The sequence below is a fragment of the Catharus ustulatus genome, chromosome 4 (assembly GCF_009819885.2).
Source record: "Catharus ustulatus isolate bCatUst1 chromosome 4, bCatUst1.pri.v2, whole genome shotgun sequence".
Classification (NCBI taxonomy): Eukaryota; Metazoa; Chordata; class Aves; order Passeriformes; family Turdidae; genus Catharus; species Catharus ustulatus.
The window spans coordinates 39,224,002-39,247,431 of NC_046224.1; the positions used below are offsets into that span (position 1 = coordinate 39,224,002).

Genomic DNA, 23,430 nt, shown 5'->3' on the forward strand with positions numbered 1-23,430 from the left:
CAGCAAATACCTCTATAACTTCAGTGGTACAACTTACAACACTTTAAATATTTCTTGGACGAATTTTAAAATGACATACTAATACATTCACACAGAGAAATGAAAATGCAGTCAGCATTACTGGCCTGACTTTATAACACCAAAATCCATCATCATTAACTACCAAAATATATTTTTTACTGGAGAATCAGCAGTTTCTTAAACCCATCCAAATGCTTTAGAATGTGTCTCTCATGCTCAATGTGTCTCTCAGTGCTCAAACAGTAAGTGCAGAGGGAAGTCTGAGAATGCATCCAGGATGAGACTTGGGCTCCACACGTGCTCTGGAGCACACATTTTGTTAACTCAGGGTACAGATTCTGTGTTATGCTGTCAGACAAATTCCAGGGTGGGACTTAGAGGGGCATGACTTCAAGGGGTTAAACATATAATGATGACATACTGAAGTTTCTAATGCTAATATTTAAATGGAATTTAGTTGATTAATGAGGTCTTTCATTTGTAGTCACTTGCACAGTGACTTTTTAATCTTACTTGCACAGTCTGCAGTACTTTCAAAGACACCGTCAGCTCATTATGAATAATCACAGAGTGTTCATGAAAGAAGAGTACACTGAAAATGACAAAATCCCCAAGTTATTAATGTGCAAATATTCAAAGTAAAGTGAAAATTATTTATAAAAACACTCTGAAATGTTGTAATGTCATTTGTACAATTTCAGAGTGGGAAAAAATAGAGAGGATACAATCTTACTTTTTATCTTTTTCTAATGTTTGCTATGCCCAGGATTAATTTCAAGGAAAATATATTTCTTCTTTTTAGACAGCTGCTACTTTGAGACTTAAAAAATTATTTAGAGAAGACAATTTGTTTAAAAGAGTTGGAATATAAACACTGCATAATTAACTGTTAATGATTTTGTAAATCTGTTTCTTAAGAAACATATTGAACTGCTGATTTTAGAACTAATCATTAGGTTTACATTAAAATATACTCTATGCTCTCAATTTCTGTTCCAATGTTCAAAGGTAACATTTTCTCTTTAAATATATTGATATAGAATCGTTGCAATGACCTGGTTTTTAAGTTTCTTTCGGGTATTAAAGTAATAAAGAGAAAGATAGCATGTGATAATATCAATATTCACAAAATCCAGGGATGTTCCTTTCCACATGATGAACATTTAACCTATAGAAGACTTGATAAATAAAAGGTATCTTGGAGGCAAACAGTAAATTTCAGCCTGCAGCTGTTGGAAGCAGGCAGGAGCTTTATTAAGGCACACAGAGCCACACCAAATGAAACAAGGATCTGGTCAGGGTTTGTCACAGTTGGAGCAATGCAAGTTGCAGCCTTGAGAGAGGAAAAAAAAGAAAATATTTGAAGCCCACAGAACTAAAGTGTTTGCTGAATTTTGCTGTTATGAAAGTGTTTGATGGCATTTGTTGGCTTATCTGGCAGTCAGATTTAATATTTGACAGTATCACTTGACATGCCCATGTGCAGGGCTCAGATTTCTAGGTTTTTTGACTTCCCAAACACAGTAAGTATGCACACCTTACCTTGATGCAGATCTCCACATTCCCACCATGTTTCTTTAGTGAGGCCAAAAGAAAACAGAGGTATGAAGGGTTGTAATTTGGAAATAATTTTAGATGCTATAGGGTTATGAAGACCTTTGAAATTCTGAGTTTCATGTAACACCATTTCTTCAAAGCAATGAATACCTTAAATTAGTGTTGCTTGAGAACATTTCAAGACCGATTTTTCTGTAAATAAATTTCTTGTGCATTTTTAACCAGTTTTGGCACACAGTAATTTAATCAGAGTCTGTAATCTTCTATCAGTTATTGTGCCAACCTATAATGTTCCTTTACACATTGATGGAGTCCCCAGGTATGCTTCCAGCCTATTGAGAGAACAGATTCTGAGTGCTGCTGGTCCTAAACTTCATGTTTCAGTGTCTGAAAAGTAAAGAAATAAGTCAATGTTCAAGTATTCTATTTTTCTCATTATATGCATTGAAGATAACATATTCTTACAGAATCATTAAGTTCTATATTCTATTGATAGTTTTTTCATGTCTCAGCAGAGATTGTTTTGAAAATATGGAGAGTCTCTAAATAGGAACATATCTGTCATCTGAAAGTATAACTTAGAAAAAAGAAGTCCTGATTGTGCAGATCAGTTTGCATAAAAATATTGTTTCCAGCTGTATTTTTTTTGTTGTTGTTGTTGTTTATGGCAATTTAAAATGGGCTCTTGCCTCAAATCCTAGGTGGAATCTATCAATCTTTCTGTCATAAAGTAAAACAATACTTCATCCCTTTTGTGTGACCTTGGTGCTATAATATTTTTCTAATTAATATCACCATAAAATTCATATTTCTTCTACTTCCCCCTCCACATCCCACTCCCAATTTTCTCTCAGAATAAGAAAGCTACTGTTTCTGTCTACCATCAACATAAATCAATTCCTAGCAAATAGCCTAGTGTGATATCTATTAACTTGTCACCAGGGATAAAATTTATTTAAAAGTTAAGAAGTGTTTTGCAATATAAAATTCTACCCAGTACTGTAGTGAATAGTATATGCTTCCTTAATAAAGTACTTCTCCAGGCACCACTTCTAGAAATGTAATCTCAAGATCCTGGAATACTGAATGAAATTCTGAAACCATGGACATCTTTAGTGATTAGTGTCTCAAGAGTAAGAGTGGCTTTTCTGCACAGGTTGCCTTTTATTATATCAAACAGATTTTCCATTGTTTCGCTCTCCCTTCCTCTTTGTCTTGTTTTCTCAAACAAGCAAGTAGATCACATCTTTTGGATAGGGCTCTAAGAAAAATAAAAAGTGGGTGAATAGTGCAAATAATTTTCTGATAAAAATCACGGCATGAAACTTGGCTAATTGCATTTTTATTTTCTCTAGGCTTTACAGCAATTTGATTTTAGTTGTACAAATATGAATGCATTTGTTAATCAACTCTGGCATGTCCAAAACTGTGCAAGAAATATTCACATATTTTCTAAGCTGATTTGAAAACCTCTGTTTTGGAGGAAATACCTCACTTCATAGGTGTATAGAATAAAATAGGGTGAAATATGCATTACATCATTTGTTTTTCAAGTCATATCACTTGTATTTTTCTGGTTTTCTCAGTTTATTAATATATAGTAAGAAAGAAAAAAGGGAAAAGGATGCAGAAATCACAGGTAAAAGAAAACAAATGAAAAGAAACCCGTATCTCAGCATGTTACATGCGAAAATGGAAGAGTTCATCTCCAAAGACGTACATGAATCTTTTTGAAGATAACAAGCAGAAAGAAAATAGTTGGCATTTCATGTTAGAGCTCACTTTTAAATCTCCACCATTTGTAAAGGAGAAAATATTCTATTTTTCCAGTTCCATGATCCACCCTGTGTTAACTTCTCCTCAGAGACATGTTGGATAGGTCATTTAGGAGTTTTGCATAAAATGGAATGTTTCAGATTTCCCTTATCTAAGTATGATTCATTTAGCCACTAAAATTGCTATTGAAAACCATTTTGCATCGTTATCCGGTATTACTAAATCGTTCAGCATGCTTGGAAAACACAACCCTGGGAAAACATATGTTCATGTGAAGCACTTTTGATAAGCTGTTATAAAGAGAGTTCCAGTACATAAACCCATAACTCCTGCCTGTAAAATGAAATATGCAACAAGTAGGCCAGATCTTGATTATATCTCAGATATTAAAGCCAAAATTTTGGTTGATTTTGCCATGTAGTAATTATGCCATCTGTGATGGAACCCTTTAAACTCTTCTGCAACCTTCTGTATAAAGTGAGAAAGAGCAATTTTTATGGTTTGCTTTCATTTAAAATTTGGCTTTTGGTTTAGACAGTCCCAGTTCATGATTTCTGTCATGGGCTAGGAATAAGGAGGTCTCAGGTTTTCCTCTCAGCCCCCAGACCTCTGACCAGTAACCATACTGCAGCTCTGGGATGAGCTCCCTGTCATGTGGCATTGCATGTCTTCCTTCCTCATAACAGTCAAGCAAGGTAAGAACTGCAATAAAACTATTTTACAAACAATGTGTTGCCGGTTTCTTTAAAAACCCATATTGATTCTTTGCTGGAAAAGGACACAGGAGATCCAAAGCTATGTGTACGTGTTCCTTTGACTATATGACCAGAGCTGTTTAAAAAACAACAGGGGCTCCTCTCCAGCAGTTAATTACTTGGCATAATTTATGCCTTGCAGGTTTTTGCATATTAATCAAAAGACAGAGCATTTCCATGATGTCACAAGGATCAAAGTGGTTGGGCATTTAGAGGCAGGTCTGCTCCAACCAGTTCCTACCCCATCCATCTGTCCTTTCCCAATGGCTTGTTCCTGCCTCTGAATCAGTGTATCCCTTTTGCTGTGCGTCTGCTGCATTTGTGTCCATGTGGTCAGGTAGGCTGGAGGAACTTGACTTGGCTGAAGAACATGCTCTGGAAGAAAATAATCAAGAATGTTTGCTTTCCTGCCTGCTTCACTTCTTTCCTGGAATAAAACAGCTGTGTCAGAGATGAGGAGAGAAGCACGAAACACAGGGCAAGATCCAGCAGCAGGAGTAGCTGCTGCTTGTGCTGATGTGCCCACCAGAGTGTTGCTCAGCACACTGTGCCCACAGCACCCTGCCTGCACCTACTCGATCTTTATCTTCCTCTCTCTAAGTGAAGTTCTGTCTCTTTCCTTTCTCAACAAGCAACTGCTCGATGTGCAAAGCTCCACTTAGCACTAGCACCTCTGTTGTTTTTTGCAGAGGGAGATCTAGCATGTGCTCAGGCAAGTCACCAAAAGTAACCATCCTTCCCTCTGGTCAGCGACATCAATGAGGTCATAGCTGCTCTCAAACATTTCTTCACTGCCTTGATCCACCAGCAAAATAAATCTCTCACAAAACCCAGCTAAATATTGCAAACCCACCATTCATCTTCTTCTTTGGAAGATATCACAAGGACATTTGGAAATTAACCTGAATGGTCATTAAGCATCTTTCTGGCACAGGGCAAAGATCAATCTCACCAGCAGGTAGCACATGCAGGCTGTCAGTGAGGTGCCTTGCAGAGGGAACAGAAGGGAGATGCTGAAGCCTTCATGAATGAAGCACCACTCCCAAAGCACTTTCCCTTGCATTACATGGCTCCTCCATGACAGAAGGGAGCTTGCATGACTTGGTGCCTTCAGCACGGACAGGGAGGATCCTGCCAGCAGCACTTGGCAAGGCAAGTTGCATGCACTAAGCAATGCTCTAGCAGGCAACCACTCATCACTTTAGAATTATTACCAGCACAGAGAGCTAGTTTGAAATAGCCACAAGCAGTGAGAAAATGCTTGAAATATCAGTGTCTCCACTGCACAACTTTCAGACATGCTGTGGAGGAAAAGAAGTGGGGTACCTCAGGCCAAGAGCAAGTTGCTGCCAAAAAGTTTTGAGGTCTAAAATGACCCTTTCTGTGTCTCATTGGTCCCCACAACACCAATGTGAGACAGAGACAGCTGACAGCTGATGAAAAGTACAACACTTTTTCAACTAAGTTGTGAGTCATCAAAACATTTTTATGCCCTGACTTCTGGTGAGAATAACTCCTAGACAAAGCTGACAATGATAGGCATACCATGTTTGCTGGAGACTATCACCTCTCAATATGGACACAAAAAAAAATAGGAGGCTTTTAGAAACTCATGGAAATACCACCACTGTATGAACCTCCACAAAACAAACGGAAAGATTTTCTCCTTTCCGACAGCACAGCAGGCTGGCTCGCTCCAGCTGCTGAGGTGCTATTTTTGTATCACATCACTCAAAACCATTGCGTCTCACTGCAGAGAGGGGTGCTGGGCAGCAGGATGAAAGGCTCGGAGGCTGCGGCTGAGGAATTGTTTTTAAAGCGCCATGGATTTAGCAGAGCTGCACAGAGAAAGGGAGAGTTGCTGGCTGATGGGATGCTCTCTGCCATTAATTAGAGTCTGTTTACTTAGGGATCATATCCCAATGCACAAGAACAGAATTATTTTTAGAGAGATTTCACCTTTATTGCCATTGAAGGAAATTAATGCTAGCTGAATGGCTCACTTGGAAACATAAAAAGCAGAAGAATCTTAGAGTGTCAATTACAAACATAAGGTCTGGAATGGCTCTCACCAGCAAGCAGTAGCTACTGGTCCTTGTGAAATGACTCCACAATGCCCTCTCTCCCCCCATTCCTGCTGTTGAATTTGCTGGCTTGTGATTCTGCAAAATGGCTCATTTTACCGCGGACAGAAGCAAGGACAATTAACTCACTGTCCAAGCTGACTAAAGCTGTCCATGTTCATGGCAGAATGGCTAAATCCCCAAACCTGCCCCTTTGAGTGAAATTATTATACATTATTTATTCTGAGATGTTTGCCTGATTTTAGAGTGTGTGTTTTGATGAGCTGAAGAAGCACCTTTCACTGATGAAACCAGGCAGTTCAGGGAGAGCTTTGATCTTTGCATGCCTTCCGTCCAGCAAAAGGATTTTGCAAACAGTAACCTTGAAGGAAGTTGGCTTTCAGCCATGAGTAAAGTAAATATTACATGTCAGTCAAGAATTTAATAGAGAATTTGGGAGCAAGACTTTTAATGGAAAGCAAATTTGTGAGAACTGAATTTTTCTGTCGTGTTTCAATTTCTCATGTGCAAAATGAAAATGAAACAGATTGGCTTAGGTTGGAATGATCCTTGCAGGACTAATTTCGTTTACTAAATACAATTAAAATATCTTGTCTCAGGACAGTTCAACATTAATCTTTCCTGAAGCTGCCAAAGTGATTCACAGGAGCTGCAGTTCATTCCCTTCTGAGACAGATACCTGACAGACCTCATACCTCATGGTCCACACCGTAGTCTAAACGAGATAAAGCAAAATAAAGCCATCACTTTACTGAATTTCATTTTGATATATTATCTTTGGTTAAACCTGAAAATGCGGAGAAAGTTGGGTAGAGAATTTAGGAATCCACCTGCATGGTAAGATAAAAATCTCTTTGTACCAGGGTCTTTAAAGTACAGAAGTAGATTGTATCTGTCCCTTCAAAGTGCAGAAGGAGGTCATACCTGGCCCTTCAGGTAGGTGTTAAACCACCTGGCTCTTTGGAAATGAATGGCTAAGTTTGGAGAACCATGACAGCAATGCATAAACAACAGCCCAGATCCCTCAAGGTGGACCAGGTAAACAAGCTCAAGGTCCACTGCACATACCTTTACATTGCAAGACTTCTGTACAGAAATCATTCTCCATGATTGCCAAAGGTGTGATTTTATTGCTCTAAAAGCTCTCTGAATTGTGCCATTCAAGAATAAAGGCAGCAGCTCTCCCCTCCAAACAGCTTTGCACGGCTGGATACCTCACCATTGAATACTTTCCTCTCGGGATTTTTTTCTTTCCAGCACAGTTTCAAAATTGTTCTCTTTTCTTTCAATAAACTCAGGATTTGAAGGGTTCAGCTGTAGATGTAACAACCAGTTTTCAACACTGAAAATGTAAGGGTGGAACAGTATACACCTACAAGTAGAGTTTCAACATTTCATTTTCACAGAAAGACTATTTCTTTCTAGAACACTAATGAGGAGAAGCTTGAATAGGGAAAAAAAAAATTAGATACACAGGTAGTAAGAACCTGCAGAGAATTTCACCCTTTAGTGAAGGTATATTAATGCCAGCCTGCTGTTACTCTGACTGCTGGCTGAGCTGAGGTGAGTTTCTCTGACCACTCCCACTGGAGCTCTGTCCTGGGAGGACAATTTGCACGGGGCAGTCAGCTGAAAACTTCCAATTGATCTTCTATCATGGCGATATAAAAACATTTAGTGGTTTGGGGGGTATGTGTTTCAATTGGAGAAAAATCTCTGGTTAAATGGTAGCTCCTCTATTCTGGTGCTAGCCTTGAATCTATGCATGAGCACACACATATGCTCCAGCATATATCGTTCACAAGATAAGAAGCTTAGAGATAAAAAATTGCCTTCTTTTCACTTCGACTATACCACAAGGGAAGACAAGTACAAATCCCTGAGCAGTGGGGTTCCTGGAGAAGCTGAAAACTTGGAGGAAAGCACTTGCTTTCCGTTTTCCTGAGGCAGAATAGTCCTTGTTTCTTCCCTAGGATTTTTTTTCTTTAGGCTATGTGCATCATTAGAAATGAGCTAATTGAAAGAAGACTATTTTTATAAAAATAGTGATTACTTTTAGTGTAATCAATACCACATGAGAGGCTATATACTACACTAGATGGAGTTGTTAGGCACTATGCATGAATAAAGAAATTTCCCTTGCCTAACACATCTACCTTCTAGCTTCTCACTGCAGGTAGCTTTTCTAACTTCCACAAGGTAGCAACTTTCCAAATTTTTCATCATAGGTTTACAGAACAGCCTGGGTTAAAAGGGACCTGAAAGATCATCTAGTTTTCCAACCTGCAGGCCGTGGGTAGGGACAACTTTTATTTTTAAAGTTTTCCTTGGTCACAGCTTAATGTTCTGTGCAAGTTCAGCTTCATCTGCACCTATTGATTCAAAGTGTTACATAAAAAGAACTTATTAACAAATGTGTTTTCCTGTCATTCTCACTTATTCATTGCAATCACAAGAGAGAATTAATTTAATCAGAAACAAAACTTTAAAAAACATAGCAAAAAATAATAACAAATCTCAAAGAGACCACTTTTAGAGATATAAACTTCAAACCATGATTATCCATTGATGAATAAACGGTATTCTGTATTTTAAGTCCTACTATTTGTGGCCTTGTACTGTGCTTTAAATAGTGCCTTTCCAAAAGAGGATTGGAACACATCACTGTGGGCATGGTTCTGATTTCTCATGTGTAAATGCTGTGATCGACAGCTGTGTGCTGATATCCTCTAACTCAAAATTTATTTCAGCATTTCCACTGCATTAGCCCTTCAAGTCTGCTTTAATTCATCTTCTAATTATTTTTAATAGTATCTAGGCTGGAGAAATGGGAAATTTTGCTCTTCCTGTATCCAGATTTGCAGAAATCCCTTGAAATCACACATGATCTAGAAAAAATGTTACATTTGATAGCAAATTTTAAATGTCTTACCCAGCAGAGTTAGGGTGCTATGCTGTGCTGCCTCTTGTGTCTACATCCAGGAAAAGCAAAGGAAAACCTGGCTGGTCCTTGACTTTCTGGGTCAAGAGGAAATGTTAGAATTTTGTTTCCATTTCGTTGAGACTGCAACTAAGAGAAGAAAAATATTGGAATAAATGGACTCAGAGGAATGGGGAAAAAGTGAGAGAAGGTATCTGAAACTGGCACTTCCTCTGTTCTAGATCAGCCAAAGTATGGGAAGTTTTCTATCTTCTGATTATCCAGTATTGCCTGATAAGATATAACATTACAATTATTTTTGTACATACATTTTGTACGCTGCTTAAATAAAGCAGCTGGAAATCAAACCTGTTAAGTAAGGTTACCAAGTAACACATTTACGATTCATCTTGCTAATTATAGACACAATGAGAAGTGAATGAGCTGCAGTGTGAAGCGTTTTACTTCTTTTTCATGCAAGAAATCAGGGTCAGGTGCTGTGCAGGACTATAATGGGCTTGGGAAGAGAGAACACATTCCACCATGGTCCTCCATACCCAGAGAAAGGCAACAGCATGTACAGTCAGCACATTTTATCACTAAGCAACATCTTCAAATGCCAAACTTATTTACTGAACTGAAAGTTCTATGTTATCTCTTACAAGCAATGCAAAAGAGTAATATGCTTTGTGTAGATTAATCTACACTGCTTATTCACAGAGATAACTCTCACTCACTTTGTCTCCTCATTATCTAAACAGACATGCCTTTCCTTAAGTCATCAACAGAGGTCATCACACAAGTGCCCTTGTGGAATATTCATTAATCAAACAACTAATTTGAAATGGATCTTCAAAGCATTATTCATTCCCCATCATTCTTCATACATCAATTTAAATGCTTTATGTGTATAATGATTAGGATGATGTTTAATTAATTGTGAAAATGTGAATTAAAACTAAATTACACGACAAATTATTCCACAGCACACACAAAAAAAATAAAAAATGTAATTCTCTACTGTTAGGTTTCAATATTTCATCAAGTTTCCACAAACACCTTTTTCAGATTTTTACTATGTGGTTATAGCAGATTGGTTGGCTGCACTATTTAAAAAAGGTTATCATCTCAGTGCAATTCACTTCTGCAAATGGCAGAATAAGCAAAGGTTAATGCAAATACACATCACCTATTTTTAGTTAAGAATAAATAGGATATTCAGTATTTGAGAGGCAACTTAGAAGGCCCAAGACAGAGGGAGATGCAATAGAGATGTTCTACTTCAGCTTCAGGATTTATTTAATTTCATGAAGCCATTAGATCTTGAAATTAATTTCCCAGAGATCACCAAAAATAAACCACCAACTACAGAGTGTGAAGTAGGTGACACACTATGTGATATGTCTCAGGCATGGCAAAAGTCAGATGGTTTTATGACAGAGTAGCGTCGCAATTGCAGCATGTGAGTTACATCTGTGCCATTTACAAACCAATGGCTCCACATTTCAACTGGATAAACCATTATTTATGTTACTTCCTACAGGTTTTCACACGTTGTTGCTCTTGCAGAATGGATATTGCTTCTAAATGCCAGGAGGGCATTTCATAAATGGATGGCTGATCTCAGTACATTGCAGCCCAAAGTACATTGGTAAGACTTCTGCTGAAATATATAAAACGACAATACTGATTGTATTGTAACAGTAACAAGCTGATTTAAAAAAAAAAGAACTTCCTCAATTTACAGGTGAGGAAATAATAAAAAAATTATGCAACAAGAATTAGAACAACTTAAAAATGTCTATTTCAGTGTATATGAAATGCATATATATGAATACCAGTAAAGAGTACGTATATATATATGGCCAAAGAGGCCCAAAAGAATGATGCATGATTAAAAAATGGTTCTGGAAGGGAAGAATCCCATCTAATTATTATTACAAAAGGTTTAAAAGGTTTATTACCGTCTGGCTATTTAATGGAAGTAGGACAAAAAAGGCAATTCAGATCAAAAATCTTTCATCTGCCCAAAAAATGAATATGACAAAAACTGTACAAAAGGCATCATATTGAATTCACCCAAAATCCGAACAGGGAATGCATTTAACAGGACCGTGTGACAACAATTGGTCCCAGTGTGGCAAGGCAGCAAGCACAGGCATTTGTTCATTTGAGTTCACACGTACTCCAGCAACAAGATTTAAATCCACACCCTTTGGGCCTATCCATAGGCAGTATCATGCCAAATCAACAATTAAGGTTCAATTAGATACATGCTTATATGTGTTGCATGATAAGGCTGCATTATTAAATGAATGATGCCTGAAGGAGAAGCAGTGAGATATGAACCAAGCTGCTCAGAATGAGGTTCTTTTTTTCTTTTCAAAAGCCTGCATGAGCCAGTATAAGGTGCCTTCCTTATTTGTATGGTTCAACAGTGAGAAGTGCTGACTATCTACACCTCTCACTAACTCAGAATTAGATACACATCCAGTAATAGACCAATTCTCTTAGATTTACTTTCTGTAAGCAATTAAAAAAAACCACCAACTTTTCCAAAATACTGCTGTTTTATCAGCAAATCCTTGAGCATACGATCTGAGCCACCAAAGAATATGAATATTAAGGGTGTTGACTTTTGGTCAAGATGAAATTTCAGTTCAAATCAATGTCAAAATACAATGCAGAAAAAAAACATAGTCAAGCAGCATTTCATTCCTTTTCCTGTTTGGGGAGAGTTCAATTGAGGTCTTCAGATGAACCAAGAATCCTCAATCTGTTCAACTGTCTTGAATAATAAGTACCTTTCTCCCCCCTCCCCCCCCTTTTTTTCCCTTCCTCCTCCTCCCCCCCCATCTGGGATAACAGCTTTATGGTCTACAAGCCACACATGGTAAGAAGAAGCAGTGTCCAAATCCTGCTTCAACACATCACATCCCTGAGCAGGTGACAAAGCAACATTAATAAACCTGGTCTCACCCTAGTCAAAGCAGATATCATTCAGAAGACATAAAATACACCAAGTGGGATGTCTAGTTTTCAGTGATTTATTTCTGAAATTTCTGTGGGACATAGCCATACAAAGGTCTCAAAGCCATCGTCTGTGGTAAATAGTATGTCATAATATATTTAACAAATGATAATTCAAACCACAGAAAACTATAAAGAGAAAGGTTTAGAAAACATTTCTAGATGGGAAGTTACTGAACACTTGGTTTCAACTGTTTTATTATAGCTTAGGGGTACACTCACTGCTGACTGTACAAATAAATAATTTCCCCCCTCTGTAGTACAGGAGATTTTTGCTCACAGTAAGATTGCTCAAATCCTAGAAAATTTACAGGTCAAGATGTAGAAGTTTCCATGAAAATGTCCCTGTGGATTGTCAGACCCTAATGAAGGAACAGTTTCATATATGGCAGTAAGCTTTCAGAGGTTATTCAGAACCAATAACTATAACAATAAAATATGAGCAACAGAAGATTGATTCAGCATCAGAGAAAACCTCAGGTGGTATATCATCCCAGCTCTCAGAGTTAATCACTGAAAAATACTGTAGGAAATACTGCATAGAATCCTGTGCTCGATTCTATAGCGCAAAGTGTCTGTTTGTATCTAAGTGGCACATAGAACAGTGATGCTATGCTTCTGATTAAAAGGTTATTGTCTCATCTGGTATTGCAGCTAGAATCAGCATTTTAAAGAATCAGCTAGAATTTTCAAGCTCCCTACTCCATAGCATTACCCCCCTTTACAATGCCACAAGCAATTTTTTCTTCCCTTGATGCTCATGTCTGTGGGGTACTATATGGGAAGTACCCTTATCCAACTGCACAGACACCTCTCATAGAAAATCTCTCTTGTACTGCTGTGTGTTGCATTTCCCAGGAGTTTAGGTACATCACCTTTCACTGTCCAATCCTACAGTTTATGGGATATTCCCTTATAGTATATATGTTTTCAGTGCTGTCTGCTTTTGCTAAAAGAACTCCCCATGGTTATCACTGGATTTCCATTTTTACAAAATCCTGAACAATGGTAATAATCTGGGAAAAAATTCCAAGAATTTGGTTGGGTTTTGACATATCCTACCACACTAACTAAATTTCAGTCTGGAATCTGTCATGCTGTGCCTATTTTCAGCCCAAATGCTCAGAAAGGATTGATGTATATGGAGAAACCCTAAGCTCTGGATTTCTGTCAGAGGAAACCCCTGTGAATCTGCCTTTGCTTATTGCAAAAGCCCTGTGTCAAAGTCCTTTATCAGGTTCTCTTAAATAGTTTGGTTCTGACTATTGTCCTTGTTGCTGCTTTCTCCCTTCTATTATTGCCACCAGCCCTTTCTGTAAAAAAAAAACCAAGACAAACCAACGAACAAACACAAAAGCCATATAGTCTCATTAAGCCTGGACACAAAGTTCATCATTTACACTGATGAGGACTGTGCAGAAATGTCATTCTTTATGTGCAAGCAAGACACTTCAAAATCCCAGCCATATCTCTGCCTGGTTCCCAGGAGATCATCCTATAACTTGTCATATTCACATTAATTAATTCAGGGCTTATTTGTTTTGTCCTAGACATTTTCCCCCCTCTTTTTTAAGGAAAGGCTACTGGATGGTAACAATGAAAAGGGTAAAAGTCACATATACAGCATCTTCAGAAAGGTCAAGTCATTAAGAATTTGCTTATATCCTTCTTTGTGCCTGCACTTTTGGTACTGATATCCAAGTCCCAAATCTGAGTCAGCTCTCCTGGTCCAGGAGGGCACTGCATCAGCCTCCCTTCATCTGCTCTGTGCAACTTGGCTCCACTCCTAATTTCCCACTGAATTTACCTCCAGTATTTAATATCACAGCCCTTCCACTCTGTGTAAACAATTCAAAATACTAGAAGTACCCCCTCTAAAAGATTCCATCCCTGAAATCTTTTACTACCATGATAAAGTGAAGAAAAATATAGATTTAATAATACATTATCATTATATTATATTACAGTGAGGTAGGGGATATACTTGCCACCAATTCTCCAGCCATGTTGACTGTCTGTTTTAAGACACTTCCTTATTCTTTTTATTGATTTAAGAGCACAGTGTTTGAGAACATCTATATTCCTGCTACACACAAATGATTTCAAATAAAGATAACCATCATCAAAGAAAAAGACCAATTTATTCTCATTTGCCCCTTGAACAATACCTACTCAATCAGGAGGAAAATCAGGAGGTAGAGATGATGAAAGAAAACTCTTCTAGAAGAAAACACTTCTACCAACAAGAAAAATAGCCTATTGAGTTAGCTTTTCCTGTTCAGTTCTGTTAAAAATGGTCTTGCCCACAGACTTCTATTTTCTCCTGAATCTCCAGAAAGATAATTCCAGCTGATGACTCATGGAGTTTCCAGTTTCCACCTTTTGCTCTTTATCCGGCAGTCAAGAGAAATGTCCTTAACAGCTTAAAGCTTTAGTTCCTTTTACTAGTATTATTACTTGTCTTCAAATATGTTTTCTCTCACCCATCCAACATCATTTCCCAGTGTTGGTGCAATACAATAGCAAAGCCCATGGTTTACCAGTACATTTCAAATTCCTTGTATTAAAAATATTTGCTACAAAACCAACTCTGTCGCAAAAAAAATGGTGGAAAAGGTGTCATTAGTCAACAAAGTAATTAATTGCAAGGACCTTTATTCTACATAACAGTGGAAAGGGTTTCATTTTCTTGTCACTTTTTAAAGATAAAATTCAGAAGAAAGAACCATCTGAATCAGAATTCTATATTTTACTTTTACTATCATTTGTCCTGAAGTCACTGGATTAAACTTGATTCACTCCATATTTTAATTTTTTTAAAAAATGTGATGGTGTTATTTAGCAGATTTCCATAGCATCATGAGAATGATTTGTGGGCACTTACAATTACTTATCCAAGCTAGCATGGATGTTGCTTTGGTACCCTCCTAAAGCCCAACCCCTGCTGTTTTTCCTTTCACAATATCTTTTACTGATTGTAGCTTTGATTTCTGCTACTCTGAAAACAGTGTCAGACATGAATGCTCTCCAGGCCAATCATGCAGCCTCCAAGAACTCACATTTTGCTTTTGTGAGACGAAATGTGAGTGTTTCTGGATCTTAAAGACATCTTAGGACAGTGCCGGGTGTGCTGACCCTCAGATCATGAGGCACAGTACCAAGCCAGCAGCATCTCCAGGCTGTGAACTGTGAACCAGAGGTGATGCAGACACCAGCCGTAGTGCAGCTCTGTAGAAGGTTATAGAGACTTTCAAAAATAAAGGTTCCTGGTGATCAGCTGTGGGGAATGGCAATGGTCTTTGAAACAGCAGCACCCCCCAGGATATCCATCTCAGTGGTATTTGAAACAGCTGCACTTCTAATATGCTTGGACCAGTCATCTTTGCAGAATAGCATCAAATAACAGTGTCACCTTCTTTACCAGTCACAGCTGACCTGTGCCTCAGCCTCAGCACTTGGCTCACCCTGACATCAGCATCCCCAGCAGATACCACCCACCCCTTGTGCAAGTGCAGGGGCCAGGCCTTTCCACCATGAATAGTGAATGCATTGCTCCATCGGTGAGAGCCAACCTGGCAGTCATTTTCAGACAAAAGGAGAAAGCCCTGACACGTGCATGGTTGTAAATACTCTGGGGTCGAAGCTGGACATGAACACAGAGGCACCCACAGAAAATGCTTTTATCAGCACAAGTTATTTGCTTGGATTTCCCACAGGGTAATAAAGTGTGCTGGTAGAAGGTACTGTAGTGCTAGTCTAATGGTGTCTGCACTCAGAGTAACACTGGGAGAAAAAAAGCTTATATCCCTTTCAAACAGAGTTACATCAATTAAAATACTGCAGCCAAGTAGAATCCTAAAAAAACATAAGCAATACACATGCAAAAAAGCTGATGATGTTTTGCCTTTGTGGACCTCGGGCCAGCTGGGAGTACACGCAGGAGGAAGAGTGGTGCCAACCCTGGAACAGAGTCACATCTCCCCTGGCCACCTCCCAACCTAATCACACATGCACATTTCAGCATTATCAGCACAGCTGCTTCTGCACCACACAGCAAACCAGCCTGAGGGTTAATTGGTTGCAAAATTAACCCAGAAGGTAAAGAGAAAGATAAAGTTGGGGGGTCTTTTTTGTCAACTCTCAGAGCTGTCACATGCAACCGGTGCTGCTGACACCTTTTGTGGGGCATTATCCTGTTTGGTTGGCGAAGGTTTTGCACCATGATGTCACAAGATTGATACTGCCTCACCACCATCATAATTTCAAGGCATTATACAGATACATTGCTAGTCTCTCCAGCCAGACATGGACCTTCTTCTATTTCCACACCAAGTACACCACTCCCATCAAAACAGAGGATATATTTCAAGTCCTTTGGCACTGTAGAAACTGGTTTTCATCACCACATCCTATTTCACTACTGTGTGTTTTGGAAATGGGACAGAACATGTAAAACCCTTTTTACATACATATGCTTTAGTTGACTAGGTAGAGCCTCAGGTACCTGGATGTATATCAGAAAACTCTTAAAATACCAGCCAGCAAAACTCATGTATAATTTCAGATGACATCTATCCATCTTCTCTTGCAGTCTAACCACAGTTTCACTTAACAAAATCACTTCTGCTACAAGAACACAAGACACCAGTAATATCCTTGATTTCTCCTCTCTTCTTATGTGCTGCATAGGTAAAAAAATGGGCTTTATCATCTTGTCAGGGGCTTTCCATCATTTTCTGTGCACTTCTCCCTTGAGAAGGGTTTGGCTGAAAAGCTCTCTCCTTACAAACTGCAGACATCATCTGCAGATTGCTAACTATGGGAACAGGGATATCTAGAATCAGAATCGACCTGGGTGGGATTTAGAAAGCATTCAAAAATGATGAGCTGCAATGAAAAATCCATAAGGCTTCCAGAGTAAGTGATATGGAAATGCAGAAAATCTGGCTGCTCGTAGGTGCATTGGGAGCTCTTTCAGAGTCTCTTAAGAACAACCACTGACTCTAAATCTCAGTCCTGGTCACCACATCCATCAAGCCACTGTTGTATCCTCCTGCTTTGGACAACAGCTGAAATATTTACTAACAATTCAGTCAGAATAATTTTGGAATTCCTTTATACATCACACTATTGTTCTAGTTCTGATATAACTTACTTGATTGGGGATTAAAGCAATAAACCTCTGAAATTCAGTGAAATATGAGACAATACTTCATAAATAAGGGCAAAATTCCACTTGAACAGTGCTCCTTATCTTCTGTGAGGAAGCCTCTAAATTCTACAGTCAAATTCTGGAGACAAATGTAAAAAATTGATAGGATTATCTGTTCTGTCTCCCTTCAGCAAACAGCAAACTCTTGTCTAAGTTGAGTGGTCATAGTTATGTGGCCAGCTCATACTTAGGGCTAAACCATAATTTTTATCTGTAAGTTAAAACTTTAAATTCTTAAATAAACCAAAGGACAGCAGGCCACCCAAGTGTATTAGCTGACATTAATGGAAAGATAACATAAGCCTCTCTCCCCCTTGGGAACCAGAAATTTCGTAGCTTAAAATGCAGTTTTCTCATACCTTCCATTAACTTCAGCGAGAATTGTGGGGTCTTAAAACTTCCTAATTTACAGACTTGAGTTAGAAGCTTTCTCAAGCTGTAGTGCTGAAAATATCACCTCATACATGAAAGGCACAGGCAAAATGCTCTACGGCTCAGTAGGTAACACATTCCAATGCTACTTACCAAATGCAGATGATGTCTTCTTGCAACACAGTCCATCAATGTCTTCACACCTGAATCCTTCTTCTCCCTGAAGTTATGACACAAGGATTAAGATTTTTGTCTTTGTGGAATGAGTCAGTATCAGTTCTGAAAAACTTGGTGAAGAACTCTCTTAGCCTTGCTTCTTCCTGCCATGAAATTTGATGCACTGAGAAACAGGAGAAACAAAACAAAACAAAACAAAACAAAAAACCCCCCAAAACCCAAAACTGACCAACCAAACAAAAAGTCTCCAAAATAATTCCTTTTGTTTCCCACTGTAGCTTGAAAGAGCAGTCATATTGCAGGTCTTTGTTATTGAACCTTAAGGCATTTAAAGAAAGGTGCAGGTGTCACCCTTTGAAAAGGATATTGGGTTCTGAAGAGCATGCAATTGCAAGGCACATACCCACATGTTTACCCAACTGTTTGTATTTGATACTTGTGTTGGATATGAGCTGGTTGGTTCCTGTTTAGTCCTGAGTAAACTGCGTGAATGTCCAGTATAACAGAAATAATTAAAAACAACAAAACCAAACCAAAAAAGTGTTTACAATTCAAGTAGTCACTAAAAAATAGTTGATAACACCTGAAAACAGAGATATTCCTTTCATCCATTATTTTCTTGTACTGTGGTGAAGAAATACTACAGCTAAGTGTTCAACAGCTAATTTGTTCATTTAAGTAAGAACTAGCACATCTGCCAGGCATAGTCAATGAATGTTTCGGCAGGAGGGAAGGAAATCTACAAATATGGAATTTTCTATTTTGTAATACAACTGTTCAACAGGACATGAACCCAGAAGCTGGGAAATATAACAAACTCCCTGTCCTCCCAGCACAGCCTGGTGCTGAGGTCTTAGACTTTAGCTGGCTCCAGAGCAACTGCTGGAGGGGTGCTTGGAGCATCCTGCCAAGGCAGTGCCACACAGCCAGAATGTGGTGCTATCAGTAACAAGATATCTTTGGGCCATATTACCCTTAAATGAAAAAGGATGCTGCCCCTACTGCTGGCAGCAGAGGACCTGAACAATCACAATTTTAATTGTGCTCACTGTGCTGCTGTTTAAAGGCATAAAGAGACAAATTTCCAATCTGTCTTTGCTGACCCCAAGACCCTTCCTATTTCAGATTCACTTTGGTGCTTCTGCCTTAGGTCAGATGAATACAGACATCTCTACCTCTCTGTGACCTAACTGCTCACACAATTTAATTTGTGGATTTGTACCGGCAGAATAAGAGGTCAGCTCCTGGAAACTCAGCCTTAATGTGTCCTGTTGACAGCTTCTCAGATATTGCCTATCTGCTACCCATAAGACAGTGCCTGTATTCTCTCCTCATGCCAGTAACAAACCTCCCTTCATTCTCCAACCTGTCATCTTTTTGCCCTGTGAATTTCCAATAACATCCTGAAAAATACAGCAGAGGCTGAATGAAAGAGCTGAGAAAATACTGCAACTGATGCTCCTGCATAATCCTCTAAACCATGGCATATATTAATATAAATCTATAATGAGAGCAAATCCCTGGAACAAAACAGCACAGGTTTTCCCTTGTCTATTTGTTTGGGTTTCTCTTTGTCACTCCATGTATGTTAATATAAAAGACTGTAAGCAGAGGTACACATCCAATGCATTACTCTCAGCTAATGCATGCCTATGAGGCATTCCAGCTGCTCCTTCAACCTGAGCTGTTTTGTAATGCCTGTGAACCTTGTTTGAGCTGGCATGATATAGTATCTGGAAGAGCAATTTAATGCAATCTCTCATCTATTTCACTGATTGCAACCATTTAGTGCAATCTTAAAGAAGGATGATTAGAACTCTCTGGTTCTTAATGCTTAATTTATTTACATTCATGTCAGCTAGAGAGCCATTTCATTCATCTCCTAAATGATAGCATAAAATCATTGAAAAATGATGTGCAATAAACATTATTATTATACTGCTTTCCTCACTAGCAGATAACAACTGCTGTCATTCGTAACACTGATTGACCTATATGGCACTGGTCTTTAAATTCCAGTCATAATAAAACACATTACATGCATAACCATTCTGTATTGATGCCTGGCACAATAACAGGTTTCGAGTTAAAATAAAATTCAAGCACAACTGGCATTTCTGTGCAAAGTAGGTTGAAACACAGCCACGCTGTGATAGAAAAAAAAAGACGTGGTGCATAAATGCCATATTAGCTGAAAAGAAAGGGTGAATTTTTGGAACCAGGACTGCATCCTAATTGGCACTTCTGGTGTTGTTGCCTGGTGCGGAGGCATTCATATTAGGCTAAACAAATGCCACATTTACATTTCCAGTAAGTGATAACATTTTTCACACTTCTCATGCAACTCTTGGTTAAAAAAGCACACCTGAAAAGTTGTCTAAATTAGTCTGCCAGGAGAAATTACGAGACAGTAATTCTCATTGGCAGAATTGTGAATTTTTTAGAATAATAGCCTTAATTCAAGGTAAAAAACCCTGCCAACAACATTTGAGGGTTTAAAATTAGAGCAATACCAGAAGTTGAAGTGCCTGAAAAATACACCTTCTAACAAAGCAGCAAACAGCCTGTGCAATCAAACAATAAGTACTTAACTAAGTTTCCAGTAAATGAAGATTTTCATGAGTATAAATTTCATTTTTTAATAACATAACAGAGCTGTTTTGTGATTGCAATGCTATCAAGTGCTATTTTTTTCATTTGATAAAAATCAAGTCTTTTCATATTATTACTTCTTTCAGATGTGCTCTACCATTAGAAAAGAAGGTGTCCGTTTTCCTTGGAGAAGTCAAGGTACCGAATAATTGAAAGGTACTCTTCACTCCAGCTGTGCAATATGGCTTCTAATTTTCCAATAAAAAAAATTGGAAGCGAAAATAAGTTAATCCTGTATAATGCATGGATATGTGTAATAAATAAATAAATATAAAATGCATAAATAAATTAATTATAATTTTTAAAACTATACTTCCTCCCAGACATAAACCTGATTAGACCTATCAAGTTCCCCTAACAAAGAAACTGGCATCAAAAAGAAGCTCCCCTTCAGAAAAAGACTGTGTGAAATGGGCACTTTCTACTTGTATCAACCAAAAAACTACTTACTTTTCAAATTTACAACTTTGAAAGATACAGACAGAAAGAGGGAGGGAGGGAGGAAGGGAAGGATGGGTGGGTGGATGGGTGGGTGGATGGATGGGTGGATGGATGGATGGATGGATGGATGGATGGATGGATGGATGGATGGATGGATGGATGGACACACTCTTTTCTCCACATTACACTACCTTGCCATCTGAACCTGAACTCTGGCTAAATTCCAGTCTACCACACATAAGTAAACTCTAGGTTGTTGGTGAGGTTGCCCAGGTGCCACTGCATTTTGCTAGTAAAACTGTTATTACCTGGAAAAACTGACCCTACTCTGACTGTAGGCTGCACTTCCACACATGAAAAGCAAAGGAGCAACCCATTTAATTTGATGGAGGTTGAAAATACCGCACACAAAATTAGCCAAGTATAATTAATAAAAACCCAACAAAACAACCAAAACCATAACCTACTTTATGTTCTTTATCAGAAAGCAAGCTAATACTAGTATAACATGGATACTTGAAAATTCACAAAGAACTAACTAAATGAGGGCTAGTAAATAGTTCCCACCATTATTTTCTATATTTATTTAATCTTTGTGCTTGATGATATTATTTCTGTATGCTTATACACATACACACACTTTTGTGGCAGAAGGGGGGTAAGGGAAGAGCTCTGAAAGAAAGGAGATGAGCTTGCAGATGGAGATGGTAGTGAGGTGAGCACATCCACAGGGATCCCTCAGCACCAGTCCCAGCTCTGTGGAGTGATGGCTTTCTGCTATACAGGCTCAGTGAGTGCCTAAATGTTCACTCCCATGCAAGAGGGGGAATGATCTTATAGAGCTGTGCTCTTTAGTAACCAGAATCCCATGCCCTTTGTATAATGCCATTTCTGTGACATAACTCTTGAACTATCAGGATTGATAAATAGCTATAACTTCTTATACAACCATAAAATATAGCTCAAAACCACAAACAACCTACTCCAGAAAAGAGACTTTCAGTCCAGACTCAAAGTCAATACAATTTGTATTGACTCTTCCCTTATAAATGTTATGGTGTCTCTTACAAAATTTAAGGGGTTCCTCTTGAAATTCTGGGTCTTCTGTCCTCTAGCAAGCCCTTCTTGGGACTACTGGGATGGGAGGTTGAGAGCAAAGGTGGTTCAGGACTTGGTGCTCCCACATCTCTTTGCAAAGCACGGAAGCATCTGGTACCAACAGAGGGCTCTGGCCCCTCTCAATATTCATGCCTGACTTCCATTGCATCAGCTGAAAAAGAACAAAACAAGAAATGTTTCCCTGATGCCCTCTCAGCGAACCTAACTTATACATGCTACCCTGAGTGTCTGAGGGCACCAGTTGTGGGGTTAAAAACCTTTGGGTTTTAATTCTCCCAGTTATCTTTGGGTTTTAAGTCTCTCAAGATTCTTTAAAACCCAGGAAATGTTGCTTAAAATATCCAGGCCTTCAATGACCTCCTTGTTGAGTAGACCCACCCTGTCACTGCACAAGGACAACTTGTTTTCTATTGAAAGCAAAGGTTCATCTGTTTCAAGTGAATTTAGAACAGCTTTTATTGCCTTGGCATTAGATTTAGAGTTGGTTCCCCACTTTCCTTCATTTTGCCAGCAGAAGGGAGAAAGAACAACTACTCCAGCTGTGCTGTCTCTCCAGTGTGGTATATACAACATCACCAAGAACAGCTTTCAACAGATGAATATCAGTCTTAAACTGGAGAAATTAAATTAGGACTGGATGATATTTGATGTAAAAGAAAATCAATTTCCCTGGTTTCCAACAACCATTGCTGCTAAAACAGCCTAACTGCTCCAGTTGTGCTTGTTCTACTGCATCACGCCTGCTCGGTGCAAGAGTGGGTTCAAAAGCACTGGGACCTGATCTGCTGTGCAGATCAGCAAGACTCTGATTAATGCTTCGTGATCACTACTGCTCTGAGTACTAACTATTCTGATTGCTACAATTGTGAAGGGGGCTTTCTGTTAAAAGCAGGTTTTGATCCCAGGTTAAAAAATTCAAATTACATGTCGGAGGTGAGGGAGCAGTGGAGGGATTCATTAGTCAACCAAGTTGCTCTGAACTGGCAAAGTTCAGACTAAGGATGTACAACTGTGCCAGCCAAGCAGAGAGTGTCTCTGCCTTCAGTCTCCTACAAGGGGCATTCATTCATTCTTCCCTTTAGTTCCTATGCCACCCTTCCTGACTACTTAGGCTATGGGCACATGAATATGTTGACTTTTGCAAGCTATCTCCATTTTTAAAAGCTGTAAATGACAACACAACTCTTAAAAGCATTGCAGGCTTACCTGAAGAGCAGCAAAACCACAGTGGATGGGTGGGGGCAAATCATGTCACGCTTCCAATCACTTGCACAGTGTAATTTGCTGTAGGTTTATGACTTCAATGTCAGCTCC

The 23,430-nt window shown here is 38.7% G+C and overlaps 1 long non-coding RNA gene across 1 annotated transcript in view; it reads right to left on the bottom strand.

Moving 5' to 3' along the window:
* Nucleotides 1-23,430, bottom strand: part of LOC116995843 — a 54,153-nt gene that overhangs the window by 23,271 nt on the left and 7,452 nt on the right. The window contains exons 4-8 of the long non-coding RNA XR_004417785.1: nucleotides 22,066-22,267; nucleotides 17,881-17,947; nucleotides 9,126-9,263; nucleotides 4,351-4,484; nucleotides 1,729-1,965 (exon numbers count right to left, since the gene is read on the bottom strand). This is a non-coding gene — a long non-coding RNA (uncharacterized LOC116995843). The remainder of the gene's footprint in view (nucleotides 1-1,728; nucleotides 1,966-4,350; nucleotides 4,485-9,125; nucleotides 9,264-17,880; nucleotides 17,948-22,065; nucleotides 22,268-23,430) is intronic.